General features: G+C 40.8%; 1 protein-coding gene across 2 annotated transcripts in view; it reads left to right on the plus strand.

The window, feature by feature from the left end:
• LOC131223814 (uncharacterized) overlaps window positions 1-21,362 on the plus strand; it is a 69,066-nt gene that overhangs the window by 6,292 nt on the left and 41,412 nt on the right. The gene's annotated exons all lie outside the window — the stretch shown is intronic.

Raw genomic sequence — 21,362 nt, forward strand, 5'->3', positions numbered from 1 at the left:
AAAAAATAATTTCTTTATAATTTTATTTTTATTTAATAAATTAAATAGAATAATTTATTTTCATTTAATAAAAAATAATTTCTTTATAATGTAAAACATTTCCAAACAGGAGATAAGGGCAAATGTGTCAAATTAACATATTTCAGACATTTCAGATGTTTGTTAACAAACAAGTTGTTTCAAATTCAGTACTTAATTTTCAGACTTCAGCCATAATTACCAAACAAGTTTTTTGACTTCAGATTTCAGATTTAGGCTTCAGATTCCAGATTCAGGTTCAGATTTCAGATTCAGGCTTTAGACTTCAGATTTAACAAACGGGGCCTAAGTGATTGCTCCAATTATAATAAAAGAGGTGGGGGCATGTGGAGCATTCCAAGCTCTCTCCTCTCCTTCTCCTTCTCCTCTCACTTTTCTTCTTTTCTTCTTCTCTTTTCTCCATTGACTATAGTTGGTCTATCTTTGCTCTCACTTCCTGCCTATTTTGGTTGCATATTGATCTGTCTTGAATTTGTTCATTGGTTTTAGTCCCACCTCAACTAGGAATCAAAACAAAGTTGCATGGTTCGACTCGCCTGGGTACAGAAACTGTTCTGACTCAACAAAAGATGTTGTTGATTATGACTCATTCTGACTCAGCCAAAGATGTTGGGACTCATCCATAAAAATATACGTCTTTTGGGTGGTGACTTGGAATGATGACTAGTGAAACTGAGTTGACTTGGTTTCAGCTGAGTTTTGATTCCATGCTTCTCAAGTAACTTGAAATCAATGAATTCATGATGTCACTCTTTTTTACTTTAGTTTACCATGTGCATTTTTTATGTGCTTTTTGTATTTTTTATTTGGTTTGAACAACATAGATTGATGAGCTTGTTGTTACTGACAACTTTGGTTACTACTCTTCTAACGGTGCTAATGTTGTTTCAATGGATGGACATTGTTGTAACAACTTAAGCACCACATGTTTCTACTCCAATCTCTTCATCATGTATGGAAGTAAAGGGTTGGACTACCATGTGCATTTTCCATCTTTTTCTAAATGGACTTGACTCATCCAGTGGACATGTGGCATACATTCGATCAATCCAGACTGCCCAAACATGAGCCCTTCATGGATGGAGCAGAGTTAAAAAATTCACACTGATCATATGATTTGAACCATCCAATAAATGTTCAAAAAGAAAATGGCCAGAGCTCCAAATTCACTGTGCAAACTCAGATGGTTAAGATTGTCTGATCAGAGTGATTTTGGCCATGCTCAATCCAAAAATGGCTCCACAATTGGACGATCTAGGTTGATGTGCAAGCATGCCAGTGTAAGCTGGATGAGTTGGTATCGAACGGTCAAGGATAGCACCAGCCACCTTTTTCTTTTCTCTTTTGAGGATCATGCGTTTGTCATTACTAAATATTTCTGTAACTCTTTCTTTTGATGATGGTAATGTAGTTGTTATAATTGAAGCAACACATGTTTCTGTCAGCAGGTCTTCATCATTTATGAAAACAAATGGTCAATGAATTGCTTACATCATTTGCCGGAACAGATCCCATGGTGTATGTTGTTTGCAGATGACATAGTTTTGATTGACAAAATGGAGGAGGGCTTAAACACAAAGCTAGATTTATGGAGAGGTGCTTTGGAATATGAAGGATTTAAAATTAGTCTAACGAAAACAAAGGATATGGAATGCAATTTTAATAACATAGGAGTGGGAATGAGGAATTAGTAAAGATTTCTGACCTAGAAGTTTCCCAAAATGACTTCTTTCGAAATCTGGGGTTGATAATTCATGAGAGTGGAGAGATTGAGAAGGTTGTTGCCCATAGAATTCAAGTGGGATGGAAAAAATGGAGATATGCGTTTGGAGTTTTATGTGATTGTTGCATACCGCTCAAACCGAAAGGGAAATTTTATAGGATGGTTATAAGATCAGCCATGCTTCATGGGACAAAATGTTGGGGAGTAGAGAAACATCTCAAAAAATCAGAAGCGATTAGAGTTGTGTCCATTGATGAGTGTAGCTGAAATGAGGATGTTGAGATGGATGAGTGACAAGACAAAGAAGGATGGATGTATTGGAGGGAATCTAGGAGTAGGTAACAAGATGAGGGAGAGGAGACGTAGATGGTTTGGTCATGTGCAACAAAGATCAATGACTGCGCTGCTTAGGAGTGAGTTCGTACAAGTTGAAGGCTTTAAAAGGCAAGGGAAAGGTCCAAAAGAATGTGGTAGAGGTAGTAAGAAAAGACTTGATGGCCTATAGTCTAACTGAAGTAATGGTCCTAATAGAGTGCAATGGTGAAAAAGGATTTATGTAGCCAACCAATTAGTTGGGATAAGGCTTAGATGACGACGACTATGATGATGATTAATAAATTGCTCACATTTTTCTTGACTTACCCGTAGCCCGTAGCTTAATGGTAGATAGGTTTTGTTTCAATGTTGAGGACTTGGGTTCAAGTCTAGATTACCTATAAAAAATGATTTGATGAAGGAGTCATGTTTGTAGTCTGGGCAAGGATCTCATATGCTTTTAAATGGGTTTTTATTTTTTTGTGAAACATGCCTATATATTATGCAGGTGTCATCCTGATCCTAATCCACTCATGAGTTTGTTTTTGAAAGGAACACGAGGAAGTGGATAATTCTCAGCATATTGTGCTTATAGTTTCCCCTCATTCCATTTGGGTCCATTCGGATGCACCCTTTGGAGGGGTGATGCAGGGACATGTGATGGCCTAACCATAGATGCATGTATAATCAGATTGAAGAGATTCAAATAATACAATTAATCAACTAACTGTTATCAATCATGTCGATTAAGCAAATCTCAACATAGAGATGAAATCATTCCGTCAGGATCATGCCCCTTAGCAGGATCATTCCCCTTGGCATAAAATCACGTAAACAGTAAAAAGGGAGGACCTAGGGACATGAGGATATCCTTGATCTAGCATAAACCAGTCCAAAGTCAAGTTTGGATCCGATTCTCCTGACTAGCCATCCCCCCTCTTTTCTGTTCAGATCAAAAACGAATATCCAGATAGGAAAGAAAGAGATGAAGAAGAGATGGGCTCGAGATGAAAGAGAGTACGAATTCTAGGGCATCAAAGAAAAGAAGATGGCTAATTCTTACCTTTTCCTACACCTCGAAGATCTAGAAAGAAGGAAAATTTGAAACTGGTGTGGAATCCTCAATACCCAAGGGCCAATCGTGAAAGCCTAATCTCTTTGGTAAAAGAGGAAGAAAACTTATGAATTTTCATTCATTCACTAAATAAAATGGGGTTTCTCACAGTGTATGTATAAGCCATAGAAAAACAAAAAGTGCACTAAAGCCCTTGGAAATAAGGAAAATAACAAAAAGACGAAAAAAACAATAAGTGTACTAAAGCCCTCGAAAACAAGGAAAAGAACAAAAAAAAGCCTAAAACTAAAACGCCTGCGACAGGGTGTGAAATCCGCCCCATGGGCCTGCGGTCATGCCACTCCTGTACTCGTAGCGCGTTAGAAAATAGGTCCGATTGACCCGATATCCATCTACATTAACTCCTCTTAGGTACTCTGTCGGCGACACCTCCTCCTTTGTTACACAGGGTGCACCAGTGATGTCCGCATCAATTCTCCCCGGGTAGGAAGAATTCGCCACAGGTGAAAGTGAACTTCTGTATCTCTTGAGCAAATTGGGGTCGATGCACTGCAGCTTTGTCTCTGTGATCCAAGAGTTATCTGTAATGGGCCTATTCCTTTATTTGACTAGGAATTTTTGAAAACCCCCAGAGCGAGTGGAAACCGCCTTGGAGTCCTAAATTTCCTTTGTCTTGTCTATTCTCGGTGCAGGTGGAAGAGAATGTAAGATGGGTACAGGAAGGTTAGGATATGGCCAAGGTCCATATTTAGGGGGGGTCTAGGAAGAAATATGGGAACTAGTAGATAGAGGTGATGGCTTATGATAAGGAACTAGATCTTTCACATTAAATGTGGAACTGATGCCCATGTTAGCAGGGATATCAACAACACAAGCATTAGACTCCAACCTTTTCACAATTTTATGTGGGCCTATGCTACGGGCATGAAGCTTCTTTACGGATCCAGTTGGAAACCGATCAAACCTAATACGAACCATGATGTCATCTCCAGGTTGAAATTCCTTAAATCTCCTGTGGGTGCCAACGGAAAGTTTATAATGTTCATTGCTTGAATTAATCTTCCTCCTGATCTCATTATGCAATGTATGTATTTGCTAGGCGAATGACTCTCCTAACTCTAACGGATCCTGTAGGGTAGCTATGGGGATCAAATTTTTAGGGGCTCGGGGTCTAAGAACTAAAACAATTTCGAATGGGCTCATTCCTGTGGACCTGTTCACTGAAGAATTATATGCGAACTCTGCCGTGGGAAGAACAGTGTCCCAGGTCCTGTGGTGGTCTCCAACCATACTTCTTAACAAATTCCCTAGGCTACGGTTCACAACCTCTGTTTGACCATTCGACTGGGGATGATATGTAACGCCCCAGTTTTCGGAACTCGAGTATATGACTCGTTCTCCAAAAACCCGAGTGTTAACCTATATAGATGGTCAATTTCACATATATTTTTTTGCTTTTCTTTTTATCAGAGTTAGCAGCTTAGTGGATGATTAACTAATCCAGCATAAAGGAAATCTGTATACGTATTTAAAATATACGAGCGGCTGGCCAAATAACTTATACAAACCAATGTCTCAATACGTACAATTACAAAATGAATTAATATAGCATGCGAAACAAAGTAAATTACAACTAGTCTTGAGCTGCAAAATTGCGCAACTTCTCTCGGCAAATGCAGCCATGCATCCTTGACAATTGTACCTTGCTTCTCACAATCTGAACATGAATATCATTTATGCCACCCACATTACTTGTATGGTTATATATTCGATGAACGAGTGACCAACTCAGTGTGAATTCCCCTCAAGATTACACACCGTCGCATTAGTCAAGCATAGTTTTAAGCAATGAGGCATTCAAAACATTAGACGATGCAATCTTATTTAAATGCATGGATGCATGAGTGCATATCGACCTGGGGATGCTCATCCAGTCGGAATTTGGGCGAAGCCCATGCATGTGGCCGGTCACCAGCGAAGCACATCACGTGCGTACATCACTTACAAGTATAGTGACCAAGCCCAAAGTACATCACGTACGTCGGTCGATAGTTGATGGTCTGGGAGCTAGCGAAATGATACCACGCTAAGGGCACGTGCTATAACATCCAGAATTAGCCACCCATCATTGCCCGTATACTACGAATGCATGATTAGTCCAATCGTTATAATTTCGGTTATAACCAGCCAATTTAAGAAAGCTCAAAGCTCACTACGGGGGGCTCATCACCCAGCATAAACAGACAGCTCAGGCATAGTGTCCCATACCACCATTCCCAGCTCATGAGACTCCATCATTAGGATGTTTAATGGTAACCTCATCGACTAGTGGTCAGTTATAGTTTAACAACCGGAACTTACAATCGCATGGTTATATAAAAATAATCCCATCAAAGCCACTTAGGGCAAATATCAAGTCGAAGCCACATAGGGCAAATATCAAATCGAAGCCACATAGGGCAAATATCAAATCGAAGCCACATAAGGCAAATATCAAGTTAATGCGATAAAAAAAAATATCATCCCCAAAAGCCACGTGGATACAACGATCCATGGATGGTAAGCCCACATCAAAATTCCATTTAACCCATCATTGAAAGTAGCCACTAGGTCGAGGGTCCATTATAATCACAATCAATCGAGTTACATCTCAAGTCTGGATGTGCAAATAATGGTGGAGTTTTCCACTAATAAATGTACCAATTCAAGTTCCACAAGCAATTCATAAACATGAAAGGATATACAAGTACAACATATAGATGTTCATGCAAACTAAGTGTTGAGCACATGATTGATAATCAGATTCAACAACTAACACGAGTAATCATAAATTAGAGATAATTATCAGCTGAAATAAAAATCGAACTATTACTTAAACTAACAGGAAAGTGGAAAACTCAAGGGGAAGAAATCATCACCTTATGTGTCGAACCGCTACCAGTATTGCTAGGGAATGCGTGAATCCTTAATCGACTCGGTGGCTTGACCTGGCAGTGTATAAACTGACGTTAGACCTGGGTTTTTTTTTTTTTTAATTGACTTGCTGACTCAGCGAGTCGACTCAGACCAACCACACTCAACTCAACCCACGACCCTGCCTAACTCGAGACTTGGCAACGAATCGGGCTTCCCAAACCTGATCGGTTTCCAACGGCCAAACCACGACCTACGCAACTCACTAGCGGCTCGGTGGAGTCGAGTCAGTGCAACAATTCACATCTTCTCCTCCTTTACATGTCCAAATGCCCAGCTGGCGACCCAGACCCAACTCACACTCAGTGTGCCGAGTCTACTTGACCCGACAACAGGTTGGACTCGCACAAGAACGGACCCAATTTGGTCCACGACTGGCTCGAGTTGTGGTGGTGTGGCAAACAGCCACCACATGCACTCTCCATATCTCTCTCTATCTCTATCTCTATCTCTCCCTGCTGGACGTCATCCAAGCCTGGACCAGGCCCAAGCATGACTTGACCCAGCTAGACTCGGTTCCAGTCGAGTTGACTCGGTTTCAGTCGAGTTGACTTGGTTCTAGCCGAGTTGACTCGGTCTCCTCTCTCTAGTTTCTCTTCTTCTCTCTCGTCTTCCTCTCTCTTTTCTCACTCTTTTTCTACTTTTCTTCTTCCTTTCTTCCCTGCTGGAAACCCAACAATACCAGACCAGTCCCAGGCTCCAAAATGAGTCAGCAACTCGACTTGAGTCAGTAAGTTGACCCGATAGTGACTTGCGACCCAATCTCCCTTTCTTTCTTTTTGATTCTTCTTCCTCATCCCATCACTTTCGCCTTCTCTCTCCTTCAGTCCCTGCACGATCAAGTGAGTCAGGACTCGACTCAAATGCTGCCCCAACTCAGCTGACTTGGTCACGACTCGACAACGGGTGCAACTTGACCACCACCCGCACTCACACACACACACACACTTTCTCTCCCTCTCCCATTGCACGTCTAGTGATCTCTGGACTGAGACAACTCAGCCAGACACACCCAGACCCAACCCGTGGCTTGGGTGAGTCGAGTCGATGCAACACAACGAGCAACATTGCCCGCTCTCTCTCCCTTCCTTTCCGGTTTCTTCTCCTTCTTTTTTTTTTTTTTTTTTTTTTTGCTATCTTCTCCTTCTTGTTTGGGAGCTCAAGAGGGCCTAAACGAACCCAGACTCGGACAGATTCAGTGTGGTGCGGCTTAACTCCGAACGAAGAAGAAACCTCAGGCGTTAATGGTAGATCTCAACCCGGTGCTTTGTTCCTTCAAGACGGAGCTTTTGGACGAACTGGATTTATCCCATGAAGCTTGAGGAAGAAGGAAAACGAAGCTCCATTGAGGTTTAGGTGGTGGGTTCAAGCGAATAGGAAAACGGCTGTTTTCTAGGGTTGTTGCAGGAACGGGCGGTAGGATTGGTTTGCGCTCAATCCCAGCCTATCTTAAAGTGTTGCCCTAACGTTTCTAAACCGTCAGATTTATAGCAAACGGTCCAGATTTGATCTGGTAGAAACCACCTCCAAATACAGCCGGCAAAACTAAAACCAGCCGTGGTTTTTAGTTTGTTAAGGAATGAATCCCTAATCCTCGTGAAATGGAGGGCTGAGATAACCCTAAATGAACGGTTGGGATTGGGAGTGCTAGAATGGATTTCCAACCTATCACCATGGAAACGAAATTTCCGTTTCCGGCAAAACAACCACACGTAGGTAGGATTGCGCCTGAGATTGTGCATGTGCATGGGTTTCCCAACATGGGAGGATTGTTGGGGTTTAGTTAGCCCATTGCTCTGAACAAAATGGACGGTTTAGATCATCAGTCTAGGTGATGAGTTGGGCCTCATTTCAAACGAATGGTCTCCGTTTGTTGTTGGTGGGAAAACGAAAGAAGGGAGGAAAACTCCTTTGTTTGGAAATGTCGGGTCAGCCCGACTTTGACTGGTAGTGTAGTCTAGTGCACTGTCGGTGCACACTCGGGAATCAATTGTGTGGTCCATAGTGATGTTTTAGTGAATCCGACTCCACTACTCATAACAGGTCATCAGACCAATTTTTAGCAGATCCAGCGGCCATATGGGCCATAAATTTGGGTTTTTGTCCTTTAATTGTAAGTTTTCGTCTATCCGATGACCAGATTGCATTCAATATGATCATCCATGGTTATAAGGGTCCTAGGCTCTGCCTAGATAAGATTCAACAGTTGAATTGGTGGTTTGATAGCCTAGGTGTGATGATCAGGTGGCGGGACTTTAAATGTTGAGTTACGTCAATCTGACAGTCAAATTCGTTTTAACCATCAATGGTTCCAGGAATTTCCGAATTAGGTGATCACTACTTGGTGGATATCGTCTAATGATATGTTATGGGCCTAATGGATGGATCAGATCTTCTACTTGATCAATGAAAGTGTACTGTGCGTGCGCACACATCGTCCTAGAGTGTACTACAATGATATGTTATGAACCTGCTTCAATTGTCCAAGTTAGGATGGGAAAACATAGATGTGGCTATGTTGTGTGATTAAGTGTCAAATCATCCCATAGGAAGGCGTGGACTCGATGAATGGTGGATCTTGTGATTCCGAGTTCTAAATCTCAGATGGTCAGTTAGATTTGTCCATCGGTGAAATTGAAAGCTAAAAATAGGTTCCTCTAATGATGTGATGGTCTATTTTGAATAATAATGGATGGATGGCTTGATGTATGGATGGGGATTGCTTTCAACGGTCGGATTTAGGCTAGAATGCATGTGAACGTTTTCTTAAGCTAAGTTTGTATTTATGCTAAGTTGGGTTACTCGGTAACACCCGAGTACTGAAAAGTACGGGGTGTTACATGATATGTTGAAGAAAACTGGAGCCTCATACCCAAAAGATGCCATAGAGTCTTTCAAAAATAACTAGTGAACCTAGTATCTCTGTCAGACACGATGGATCTAAGTACTCCATGAAGTCGTACAACCTCCTGAAATAATAACTTAGCAACGTGGGAGGCTTCTGAGGTCTTATCACAGGGTAGGAAATGGGCCAGTTTAGAAAATTGATCAACAATCACAAGCATGAAATTGTGCTTACAAATAGTCTTGGTAAGCCCAAGCACGAAGTCCATATTGACATCTTGTCACGGGGCATGTGGAACTGGCAAATGAGCATATAAACCTGTATTTTGTTTCCTTTGCTTCGTCAGTTGACATGTTCAACACTGCCCTACAATCTTAGCCACATCTCATTGGAAATTAGGGCAATAGAAACGATCATACACAAGGGCAATTGTTTTATCTCGACTAAAGTGACCTGCCATCCCTCCATCATGCAGCTCCCAAATTAGAAAATCACGGAGGGATGTGCGTGGGATAGAGAGCTTGTCCCCTCTAAAAAGATATCCATTTGTAAGGATGAACTCTGCACTCCTTGAGGGCGGGTCATTAGACAACGACGCATAAATAGACAATTTGAGTACCCACCCTTGAGTTGCTCAAAGCCTATAACTTCAATGCTCATGGACTGTACCGTCAAGACACGATGGCTAAGCGCGTCAATGACCTTAGTCTCTTTTCCGGACTTGTGCTTAAGCACAAATGTGTACTCTTGAAGAAAATGTGCTCACTTGGCATGCCTAGGGCTCAACTTCTTTTGAGAGCTCAAATATATCAAGGCCTCATGATCAGAGAACGGGATGAATTCTTGCGGTAATAAATAATGCTGCCAATGGCACAATGATTGCACAACTGCATAGAACTCCTTGTCATAAGTGGAGTAGCGTTGTTTACTTATTTAGCCTCGTTCATGCTACCTCAAAGACTTTGGTAAAGTTAGGTAGACGCATGATTGGTGCTTCCGTCATGTTTTTCTTAATTTCTTATAAAACCCGCGCCGCGGCTTTAGTCCATTGAAACTCCCCTTTTCGTATGCAATCTATGATGAGAGCCATAATCGAGCTAAATCTACGGATGAACCACCGATAGAACGTAACTAGGTTGTGAAAGCTTTGCACGTCATGTATGGTACGCCGCTCATGCCAATTGACAATGACCTTGACTTTCTCAGGCTTTGTAGACATACCCTCTGACGACACAACGAACCCCAGGAAGATAACTCGGGAGGTCAAGAAGGAACACTTCTCGAAGTTCGCATAGAGCTTTTCTGCGCACAAGTTGTTGCATATCTGCCTCATGTGCTCGATGTGCTGGCTAGGGGACGTATTATAGATGAGGATATCATCGAAGTACACAACTAAAAACTTGCCCATAAAAGGGTCGCAACACCTGGGTCATCACCCTCATATATGTACTTGGGGCATTGGTTAACCTGGAGGGCATAACCAACCACTTGTATAGCCCGTCCTTCGTCTTAAGGCAGTCTTCCATTCATATCCAGGGCGAACACGAATTTGGTGATTACTACTCTTGAGGTTAATTTTCAAAAAGATAGTAGAAGTGACCATCATGTCAAGCATGTCATAAGCCTCGGGATGGGAAACTGATACACAATGATATTATTTATGGCTCTGCTATCGACACACATGTGACACGTGCCGTCTTTCTTGGGCGTAAGAAGCGCGGGCATGGTGCATGGGTTTAGACTCTCACGAATGAATCTCTTTTTAAACAATTCATTCACCTGCCCCTTCAACTTAGCATGCTTGATGGGGTTCATTCTGTAGTGAGGGAGGTTTGGTAGGGTCGTCCCTGGGATGAGATCTATCGCACGTTGAATGTCTCGCATCGGTGGAAGCTCGTTTGGAAGGTCCTCAAGGAAGACATCCCGAAACTCCTCTAGGACCGGACGGACCTCTTGGGGTATCCCCATAGCAACCTCGGGTGTACTCTCGCTAGCTAGTAGGCCGTATACCATAATCCCTGCCTTGGTCTCTCTATCAAACTCCTTAGCATTTATGATGTCGAGAGACTTCGACTGAGGCGCCCTTTGACTCTTAGGATCGCCTGGGGATGCAACATCATTCGCTCCTGTGGACGATTTGGTAGTGAGCGGGCTCAAGACAAGCTTCTTTTTTTCATGCTTAAACACAATTATTCGTGCACCTAAATATTGTGACATCTTTGTCATAGAGCCATGGCTTTCTCACGATGATATGACCAACGTCCATCGTGACCACATCACACCACAACTTGTCCTTGTATGGTCCAAACTCAATCGGAACAAGGCATCGCTGGGTCATTGGGAGGGATGTCGCATCCACCCAAGAAACTCTGTATGGGTTGGGGTGAGGGATTGGCTTCAACCCTAGGCGATTCAAACTGGGGAAACGACATTCTCACAGCTTCCTCTATCTATAATCACTTTGCAGCTCTTTTCTCTACACTTGGCGTGTGGAAAATGGTGCTTCTGTGCCAATCTTCGCTTTCCTTCACCTGCGTCAAGGCGCACCTTACCACTGCAAGTGCGGTAGTCTCCACAATATCATCCTCGACATCACTGGCCGGCTCAAGTGATGGTATAATGATCTCCTCATCATCTTGGTTACCATCAACTTTATCTACCACTTCTTCTTCTGTGAGGTGTTCGGAAACAACGACAATGCGCTCACCCTTATTTGAATACTCCACGGCGATGCGACCCATGCCACAGCGGTAGCACTACCTTGGCATCACAGGCCTAATACTTGGTCCAGCCACGTTGTTACTTCGATTTCTATTGACTGGCTGGGGTTTAGCTCCATGTTGATTTCCGACCTGGGGTCTTGCTACCTGTGGAGCTACTCTAGGCATAGTAGGTCGAAGGAAACATTAGTATCTATGTGTAATCTTGAGGATACGAATCTTGAAGGGAGTCGGATGGTTGTTTCTCATTGGGTTAATAAAAGCTTTAAAAAAGTGGTTGAATATAATGGGGTGGACATTTTGGGGGAAGAAGAGAAAATTTCAGAAATTATGTGACGGTTAGAGGGGGGATCAAAATGGGTTGCATTTCAATCATTATGAAGTCATCATGGAAGAAGGCTAAGATAGTGAACTTAAAAACCTTCAGTCTACCATTAACTATGATCATATGCCTAGGAGGACTGAGCGGGTCAAGGGAGACTGGAGAGAAATGGCTTGCTATAGTTTCAGATGAATATTCTATTGTGGAATATAAGAGGTTTGGTGCCTCAAAAAAGGATTGTTGTTAAAGAGATTCTCCATTCCTCAAAGGCGGATGTTGTTCTTTCACCAATGACACTCTCATCTTGTGTTATGCATTTATGGATCAAGTTAAAAGCCTCAAAGGTGTCTTAAGGTGTCATTAAGTCATTTTGGTTCATGAGTTAATCTTAAGAAAAGTGCCATAATAAGGTTGGTAACAAAGGGGAAGTTGTTAGAGGTTAGCATGAGCGTTGATATGGAAATTTGGTAAAGCTTCTAGTCTTTTACCTTGGGCTTCCATTAGGAGGAAATTCAAATCGACGATCTTTTGGGATGCATTCATTGAAAGAATGAAAAAACGGACATGTGTTAGTAGTTGGATGGCGGACTAGAGGTAGGCAGGAATCGGGCAAATCAAACAATGCCTACTGGCTTTCAGTGCTTTGTAGGAGGGGGAGAACGTCGCTTCAGCCCGAGCCGTCAGATATTATGTGCCTCGAATCCAAACCTCACTCTTGGGATAGGTTCAGACATGATTGCCAGGTTTAAACAGCCTCGAGTTTTGCTTTGGGATCCATGACATGAGGAGAAAGTTGCAGAAGATGGGGTTTTGCCTCGGAGTAGCTCCGATCCAAGCTCCAAACCTTAGATTTCAAAGTTTGCGCGGGATAAGATTTATCCAAAATTCAGCTGGCCGAATTCCCACGAATTTCACAGAAATGCATTGCTGGAATTTGACTTGAACTCACTTGGGCTAGCCGAATTTGAAGTTTAGGCTAGCCGAACCAAAACTTCGGTTGGCCGAATTTTCATCATGTTATTTCGCCCGAACTTGAAGTTAGGTTACTCGAGGAAGTTAGGTTGGCTGAACTCTACAGTCAAAACATTATTAAAAATCCAAAGTTAATGAATTTTTGAAAGATCCTAACCTAAGGTCTTTCTAGGGTTATACCACCTGTGTTTTAGCAAATACATTGAACAACTTGTCTTGAACTTTGACTTGATCTTGTCTTGAAATCGGGCGACGACTACTTGAGACAATATGCCGATCTTGAGCTGATCATAAGCCGATCTCGATATTGAGTTGATCTTCAGGCATGTAGAGTAGTTGTGATTCCATACTTGAAACACTTCGTTGTGATTCTGAGTTGAACCACTTGTCTTACGAAATTTGACAATCCTTGTGTGCTAAACATATAAGCACTTATAGATATTATCACCTACCACAACAATTAAAATACAGAGCTCGAAGATGCCCCCGCTAACGCCGGTCTCATCACTTCTACAACTACTGTTTGCTAGTTGAGAGATTCAAAAGAACAAGAAGATGACTAGGGTGAAGAAATAGGACGTGACAATGACTATGCTTTTGATGATATGCCAAAATAGCACAACGAGGAGTTTCTTGCAATGGAACAGGTGGTCTCTAAAGATTGTATGCTGGAGGAGGCCCTAATAGTTACACCGTTGTGGTACGAAAGGCCCAAATGATCACATTGCAGATACCCTGCCAACCATAGTAGAAAGCTATACTAGAGCCTTTGAAGACTTCAATTTATCTTAGGCTCAAATCATTTGGTCGAAGGACATTCTCGAAAGAGGAGGGATGGTGGGTATGTCTTTTAGCATTAGAGATGAAGATGTCTACAACTTTGTTCAGTTTATAAAAGGGAAAGGGGTGCAAAGACTCTACGAAGAGCAGCTGTTAAAGGCTAAAAAATCCCCGAAAGTTTGGAGGGAATTTCTCAGCCTTGAATGCTCGATAAATTACAATTCTTCAATTAAGTCTAGCTGAAGCAAAAGGGTGAGAATGGGCAGAGTTGGTGAACAATGTTAGTTCTCTCCCAGCACGTCAACAAGTTGAAGAGAACCCAAGTTAGAAAGGTATTAAAAAAGTCTAAGGTAGAAATTATAACTCTATAAGAAACTAAGCTCCAAACAATTGACAGAGGTATGTTAAATTTTGTTTGGGGTATTTCGAATTTTGATTAGGTTGCTTTGAATGCTTCTAGAATTGTGGGGGAATTATCGTTGCTTGGAACACAGATGTTTGGAAACTGCTTGACAATTCTATTGGTTCTTACTCGGTGTTAGTGGTCCTCTGTGATTGTATTTTCGACTTTTCTTGGGTTTTGCTGTTTATGGTCCTTGCTCTCCTTCTATGCGTGATCAGATGTGGATTGAGCTTTCTTCCGCTAGGCAGAGATGGGCTTTCTGATAGACCTCCCTCTTGAGGGTGCTAAATTCACTTGTTCCAACAACCAATCAGAAGCTACTCTCTCACGATTGGACATAATCCACATCTCGCAAAATTGGATCAACAAATTCCCTTTAGTCTCTCAACGTGGTCTGTCGAGAATTATCTCTGATCACAGATCGATTATTTTAGAAGTTAAAAATGAAAATCGGGGATCTCAATTGTTAAGATTTGAGGCAGCATGGCTGGAAATAGATGGTTTCAAGGAGTTGCTCTTGGAATGGTGGTCATCATTTGAAGTTTAGGGTTATATCGGATTCATGTTGGGTTGCAAGCTCAGGTTGTTAGAAGATAAAATTAAACTATGGAAAAAGGAGGTTTTGGGTGCTAGAGAAGCAAAGTTTAAATCCATTTTAGCAAATATTCATGTCTTCGATTTGAAAGAAGAAGTAGGCCTTCTGTCGGAAGAGGAATGTCTTGAAAGAGCAGCTTTGAATGCCAAGTATAACTCTTTTTCTGAGGAGGAGGAAATTAGATTGTGTCAGCGATCTAGAGCATTGTTGTTAAATGAGGGAAATAAAAACACGCAATCCTTTCGTAGTATGGCTGGTGCTCAAGCCCGGGTAAACAAAATAAGTAACCTAGTGGTAAATGGTACTAGAACCACGAAAAAGGATCAAATATGCGATGTCATTGTTCGCTTTTATAGGAATTTGCTCTCTTATGGGTATTGGAGGTGGCCGTGGTTGAACAATCCTCATTTCCCTCGCCTTTCAGTTGTGGATTTCGATTATCTTGAAAAGCCTTTCATGGAGGATGAGGTTAAGATGGCCCTCGACTCGATGTGTGGTGACAAGGCTCTTGGCCCCAATGGTTTTCTGATGTTGTTCTTTTAGAAATTCTGGTCTATGGTTGGTAGGGACATTATGGGCTTCCTAACAAGAATTTCATGCTCGAAGTCGCCTCTCGAAGGATCTTGGAGCCACCTTTGTAGTCCTTATTCCAAAACTTGAAGAGGCGGATTGGCTGAAAGATTTCAGATCAATAGGTCTAATTGGGGGTCCATATTGAATCCTTGCCGAAGTTCTGGTCCTGAGATTTAGAAAAGTTTTATCCTCAGTCATTTCAGAAAATCAAGGTGCTTTAATAGCAGGTATACAGATTCTTAATTCTGTTCTCATAGCCCATGAGTGCATCAACCCAAGACAGAGAGAAAGGAAGAGAGGATTGATTTGCAAGTTAGATATCGAGAAGGCCTATGATCACGTAGACTAAGGATTCGTAGATTATATGCTCGAAAGACTTGGTTGTGGCACTAAATGGAGAGGTTGGATCCAATCTTGTATTCAATTTCTGTCTTTTTCAATCCTCATTAACGGTTCACCTTTTAGCTGCTTTAGAGCTTCTCGTGGTATCAAATAGGGCGACCCTTTATCTTCATATCTCTTTGTTATTATTGGGGAAGCTTTCAGTAGAATGCTTCATAAATAAGGGGATAACGGTCTAATCCACAACTTCAAGGTGGCCAGGGAGCCAGTTAATCATCTTCAATATGTGGACGATATGATTCTCTTTTGCGACGCATATTTCTCTTCGGTTGATAACCTCCGGACAATTGTCATTTGCTTCGAGGTAGTTTTGGTCCTTTTCCAACATGCCGGTCTACTTTTTGTCTCTCATCAAATGCCCAAAAAGGGTTTTAGATACTTGATAAACTGAGGAGAGACTTCTTATGGGAAGGGTATGAAGATAAAATGAAATTTCATTTGCTTAAATGGGATGATGTGTGCAAGCCGATTTTCTATGGAGGAGTAGGTTTGAAAAGTCTGGCTCTTATGAACAACACTCTTCTTGGAAAATAGCATTGGAGGTTTGTCTTTGAAGCGGGTAAGTTGTGGAGGGAACATCTAATCTCCAAATATGGTACACAAACGGGTGGTTGGAGCACAAAACCCTCGTCTCTTTACCACACATCTAATGTTTGCAAGGCTATTGTTGCCATCAAGCACTTATTCCATGTGGGAAATTCCTTTTCTTTGGGAAGGGGAAATTATATTGGCTTCTGTCTTGACAGTTGGCACAGAGATAGACCATTAAAGGATCCTTTTCCAGGGTTGGCCTGTCTTGCCACCGACCAATTTATCACGTTGGATCGATGTTACTCACTCATCGACAAAACCATTGGTTGGTCTCCTCCTTGTTGGTGAAATCTTTCAAACGATGAATTTGAAGAATTTCTTTCTCTGTTTGACTTTTTGAAGCTTCACTTGCCTTCACCTCTAGATGAAGATTCATTGGTTTGGAAAGTGCATTGCTCTGGTCTTTTTTCTATGTGCTCCTTCTACGAGCCGATATCTAAGCTGTCTTCGCGCCACTCCTATCCTTTCCATTAATGGTCTTATGGAGCGCCTCCAAGGATCGCAACTTTTATGTGGCTTGTAGGAAGAAAAAGGGTCCTAACCATTGACAATCTTCAATGGAGATCTCTTATCCTCCCAAACATTTGTTTGATGTGCATGAGAGATGTAGAATCTATTAATCACCTCTTTATCCATTGTCCATTCGCTCGAAAGGTGTGGGAACACTTCATTAACATTTTTCATATTTCTTGGGTAATGCCGAAGTCGGTTGATCAACTTCTGTGGGCGTGACATGGAGGCGTAGGGGGTAAATCCTTGAAAGCTATTTGGAGGCTGGTGATGATGGGGGTCCTTTGGTATATCTGGAGAGCTTGAAGCCATTGTTTATAAAACAATGACTATTCTGTTGGGGAAATCATATAACGATCAAATTAACAATTTTGGAATGGGCTTTATATGTTAAATCAACGTTGCCCGCTGATCTTTCCACCTAGTTTCTTTCTTAATTTTTGTATTCTTTCTCGCTTTTGCGGTTTCTTAATAAATTTTCGGTTATCTCTTAAAAAAAAACAATTTTTTTTTTTAAAATTTTTTTACAGGATGGAAAAGAATGTACCTCTCTTTAGGCAGTGGAATTACCCTCATCAAGGCCACATTGTCAAATTCTTCCTGTGTATTTTCCATCTCTTTCATTTATTCTGGCATTGGTACAATATTGAACCAAAAGCAAATGAATTCAAGGGGTGGGGTAAAATCTTTCGCTTACTGAGAAGTGAAAACCTATTACTATATGAGGGCTGGGCATGTCTTCTCGATTGTTGAGTATTTTGTCTTCTAATCGGTGAACCTCTGGCTCAAGTAATAGATTGCTTGCTCTTTTCTTCTGGTATCGTCTTGCTGATCGTGAACGCATCCAATCTTATTTGCTGAGTTTGAGATGTAGAGCAATAATGCCGGTTAGAAGGAAGATGGATGCACTTTAGAGAAAATTCCTTTGTTAAGGGACAAGTAAACAATAAAAGTTTCATTTCATGAACTAGAAAGAGGTTTAAAAGCTAAAAGAGAAGTGGGGATAGGGATCAGGAGTATAAAAGAAAGGAATTGGGCTTTATAAAGTGAATGGCGGTGTATCTTCATTGAGGAGCCAAATTCCCTTTAGGCAAGCATTTTTACAAATGTTGTAGTTTGAAAGGGTTGGTGTTGAGAAGAGGTGGATCTATAGTGGGGAAATATGAAAAGGAGGATTGGTCATATTATGAGCATGGCTAGGTGTCCAGTTCAAGTTGGAGGTGGGGAATAGGGTGCATTTTGTTGAGGTAACCTCACACGACTCAAATAAGGATTTGAGGTAAACAAAGAAAAAGAGACACAAGTGCATGTCACATGATCTGTAGCCCTCGAAGCTAGAAGCAGAAGCAGTGTGAAGGGCGGAGAAGGTGTTACGTTTTTGAGTCAAAGATGTAGATGGAGAGGCCTTATTATGTATGACTTCCCTTAAAAAGTGTCATACTCACTTTTTGAGAGATGGATTACATCCCCAGTTGGTTGAACTATGAGTGACGTCACTGGAGAAGCCACTTCACCGACAATGCGTGTAAAAGTCTTTATCGTCTATAATGGCTGAATTAGCAGAGCAACCTTAAGGCGGTTTACCATGAACCATTCAACAATAATCAATTGTGCGACCATATTGACCACAATGAGTACACAAACAGTTTGCACAAGGACCACGACCAATGCTGTGACTACGGCAACGGTTAGAATCCTGGCCTTTTCTTCAAGTATTTCTACCTCTTCCACCACCAGTGTTATGAAAATACTAAAGATAATTGCTGGACTTAAGCTAATGTCTTGTAATATGCAACCCAGGGTTCTCAGAATGAAGAATCGACCATTCCATCTTCGAGTTAGTTGTATTAACTGTCATAGATGTAGACGAAGAAGCCATATTTATACCCAACAAGTCTCAAAATTTCACTAACTAGAACTCAATGGACTCTATAGGCTAATATATCATGCAATAATCTCAAAAGGAATACTCAAGAACCAAAAGGAATACTCAAAAGGAAATAAATTTCAAAGAATGAATTCAAATCAACAAATCGCCAAGAAACCAAAAAAGGGAGGGGTGTTCTAACGACTGAATTACTAAAAGAAAACAAATTTAGGAAAATCTAGGGTTACTATAAGGAGATTTTTTATATTGGGAAGAAAGATGACAAAATAACTGCCCAAACGATAATGAATAGCAAGCCCTTATTGCTGCAATTCAGTTTTAGTAAATCTGGAAGAAAAACAATTCAAAAAATCTGAAGAAATATGAAAGTCAAGCAAATCGAAATCAGTAAAACCTGTTTTTGATCCAACCAAAGGGGACAAATTAGTTAAGAATTTCCAACAAAAACTTCAACAAGATCTCCAAGACACCATAACTGCTAGACCACCCCTTACGAGTCACATACAATCAGTGATTAAAAGGTTAAGACTCTCAAGCCAAGAGAGATTATATGAAAGGAAAAAGAAGAGAAGAAGATATGAGATTAGAAGAGAAGGGGAAGAGATCAAGAAATAAGAAATCCTAGGGACCTTCTCGCTTTGATACCCTATCACAGGAAAGAAAGAACTTGGAAAGAAAAAAAAATGCAGAGAGAGCCTTGGATGTCCAATCCTCTCTCTTTATGTATTAAGTGAATGGCAAAATTACATAAGTTATGCTTAGAGAAAAGGGTAAAAAAGGAACAAAAATAAAAGAGAACTAATAAAAGGGAAATAAGAGGCTCACTACCTAAGTTAGGCCCACGTAAAGGGAATGGCCCATGGCCTAGAGGGATATGGCCCAATTATGTCAACATATCTTGTGATTGAGAATTCAAACAATGGAAAAGGCTAATGATTGCTTGGTGGAATCCATTATTTTCTTTGCTATCTAAACAACACAAAAGGTCACATCAATGGAAAACCTTTTCATTTCCTTGGATTTCCATGGTTTCCCTCATATACAAATGTGCCTATGGTTTTTTTTTTTCTTTTTTTTCTTTCTTTCTTTTTTTTTTTTTTTTTTTTTTTTTTTTGAAAATCCAATTTAATGTCTTCACAAAAGGAAAGTTCTTCTATTTAGTTTATAATAATTTATTTTGATAAGCTATTTTTGTTTTGGTGCAAGTGTAAATTGTTCTAAGATTTGTTTCATCAAATTTATATTTTCTTTTATATCTTTTGTTTCTTTTGTTTATATTAATAAGATGTAGAGGGAAATGGATCTATCATTCCCTTTGTATCTTCCATGTAATTTTATTTGATCTCTAAGTACCATCAGCTACATTTTTTCTAGGAAGCAGCATTTGGCTTTTCATATTATCTAGAAATTATATAACTAAATTGCCACAACTTGTTAAGTGGTGGTGACTCATGAACTATGCTGAGGCATACTTGTACACCATTCTAGTTGGTGCAAGTTGTGGGTCCATTGTTGGATGGAGCATACCCAAAAAAAAATCCATTCATGAAACAATTTTGGCATCCAATTGGAGACCAAATGGATTTTTAAACAGGAAATGGCCAGTGGTCCATATCAGATGGACAATGTTGTCCCATAAGGCTCTTTTTTGTTTTGTTTTGGTAGTGCTCCATCACAATAGGGGCACAATTTGTAGAGTTTGGACTCAAGATTCTGCGGGAAAATCTTGATATTATTATGATATAAGTTGGTGACTTTGATGAATTGATTGATGAAATGTGATATGGATAGAGAGAGAGAGAGAGAGAGAGAGAGAGAGAGAGAGAGAGAGAGAGAGAGAGAGAGAGAGAGAGGATACAGTGCTGTGAATGTTATTTGAGTTATCTAGCATTCCGTATCCTTACCCATGCTACACATACGAGATCCAGACCTTTGATGATTGGCCCTACCGTGGTAAGTGCAACTCTTGGGTGATCCTATTCCTAACTACTGATTGGAGGACTTTTGAAGATTACAAGCAGTGTTCGAAATATCGGTATCGCACAATGTATCGCACCCTTGGGATACAGATACGTATCGGTTATCGCACGGGATATGTCGTTTGTATCGCATAGTTTATCGCACTTTTTGGGAAACATGGGGAAACATTGGGAAAATGGTTGAATTTTTTAATGAAACTTTGGAGATTGTTAAAAAGGCCCTTAATACACACTTTTAAGTCATAACATCTCAAAAAAAAAGATGCACATAATAAATTTCCTTTGTATAGGGTCCTAAGCTATGCGATGTTTAACTGAGCTAATGTAACTATATTTAAATTGAATGCATGATATTTATAAATATATCATAGTCATGTATGAAAAAACAACCAATTCATTGAAAAGGAAAAGAAGAACTGAATAAGTAAAATTTGAGAAATATACATATCAATGATGGGGACTAGTTGTGGTCTAGACCCATAGAGTTGCGCGGTGGCTCATAATCATCATCTCCATCTCGATGGGGCTGGGCATAGTACTAGTGCTCCACAAATCGACAATATTGTGCCCAGGTCATAGTAGAGTGGTACCAGTTAAGATACTCCCTGACATAACACTGGTACTCATCCTCTCCGAACTGAATCAATTCGCCCATCT

This window comes from Magnolia sinica, chromosome 13 (assembly GCF_029962835.1).
Source record: "Magnolia sinica isolate HGM2019 chromosome 13, MsV1, whole genome shotgun sequence".
NCBI lineage: Eukaryota > Viridiplantae > Streptophyta > Magnoliopsida > Magnoliales > Magnoliaceae > Magnolia > Magnolia sinica.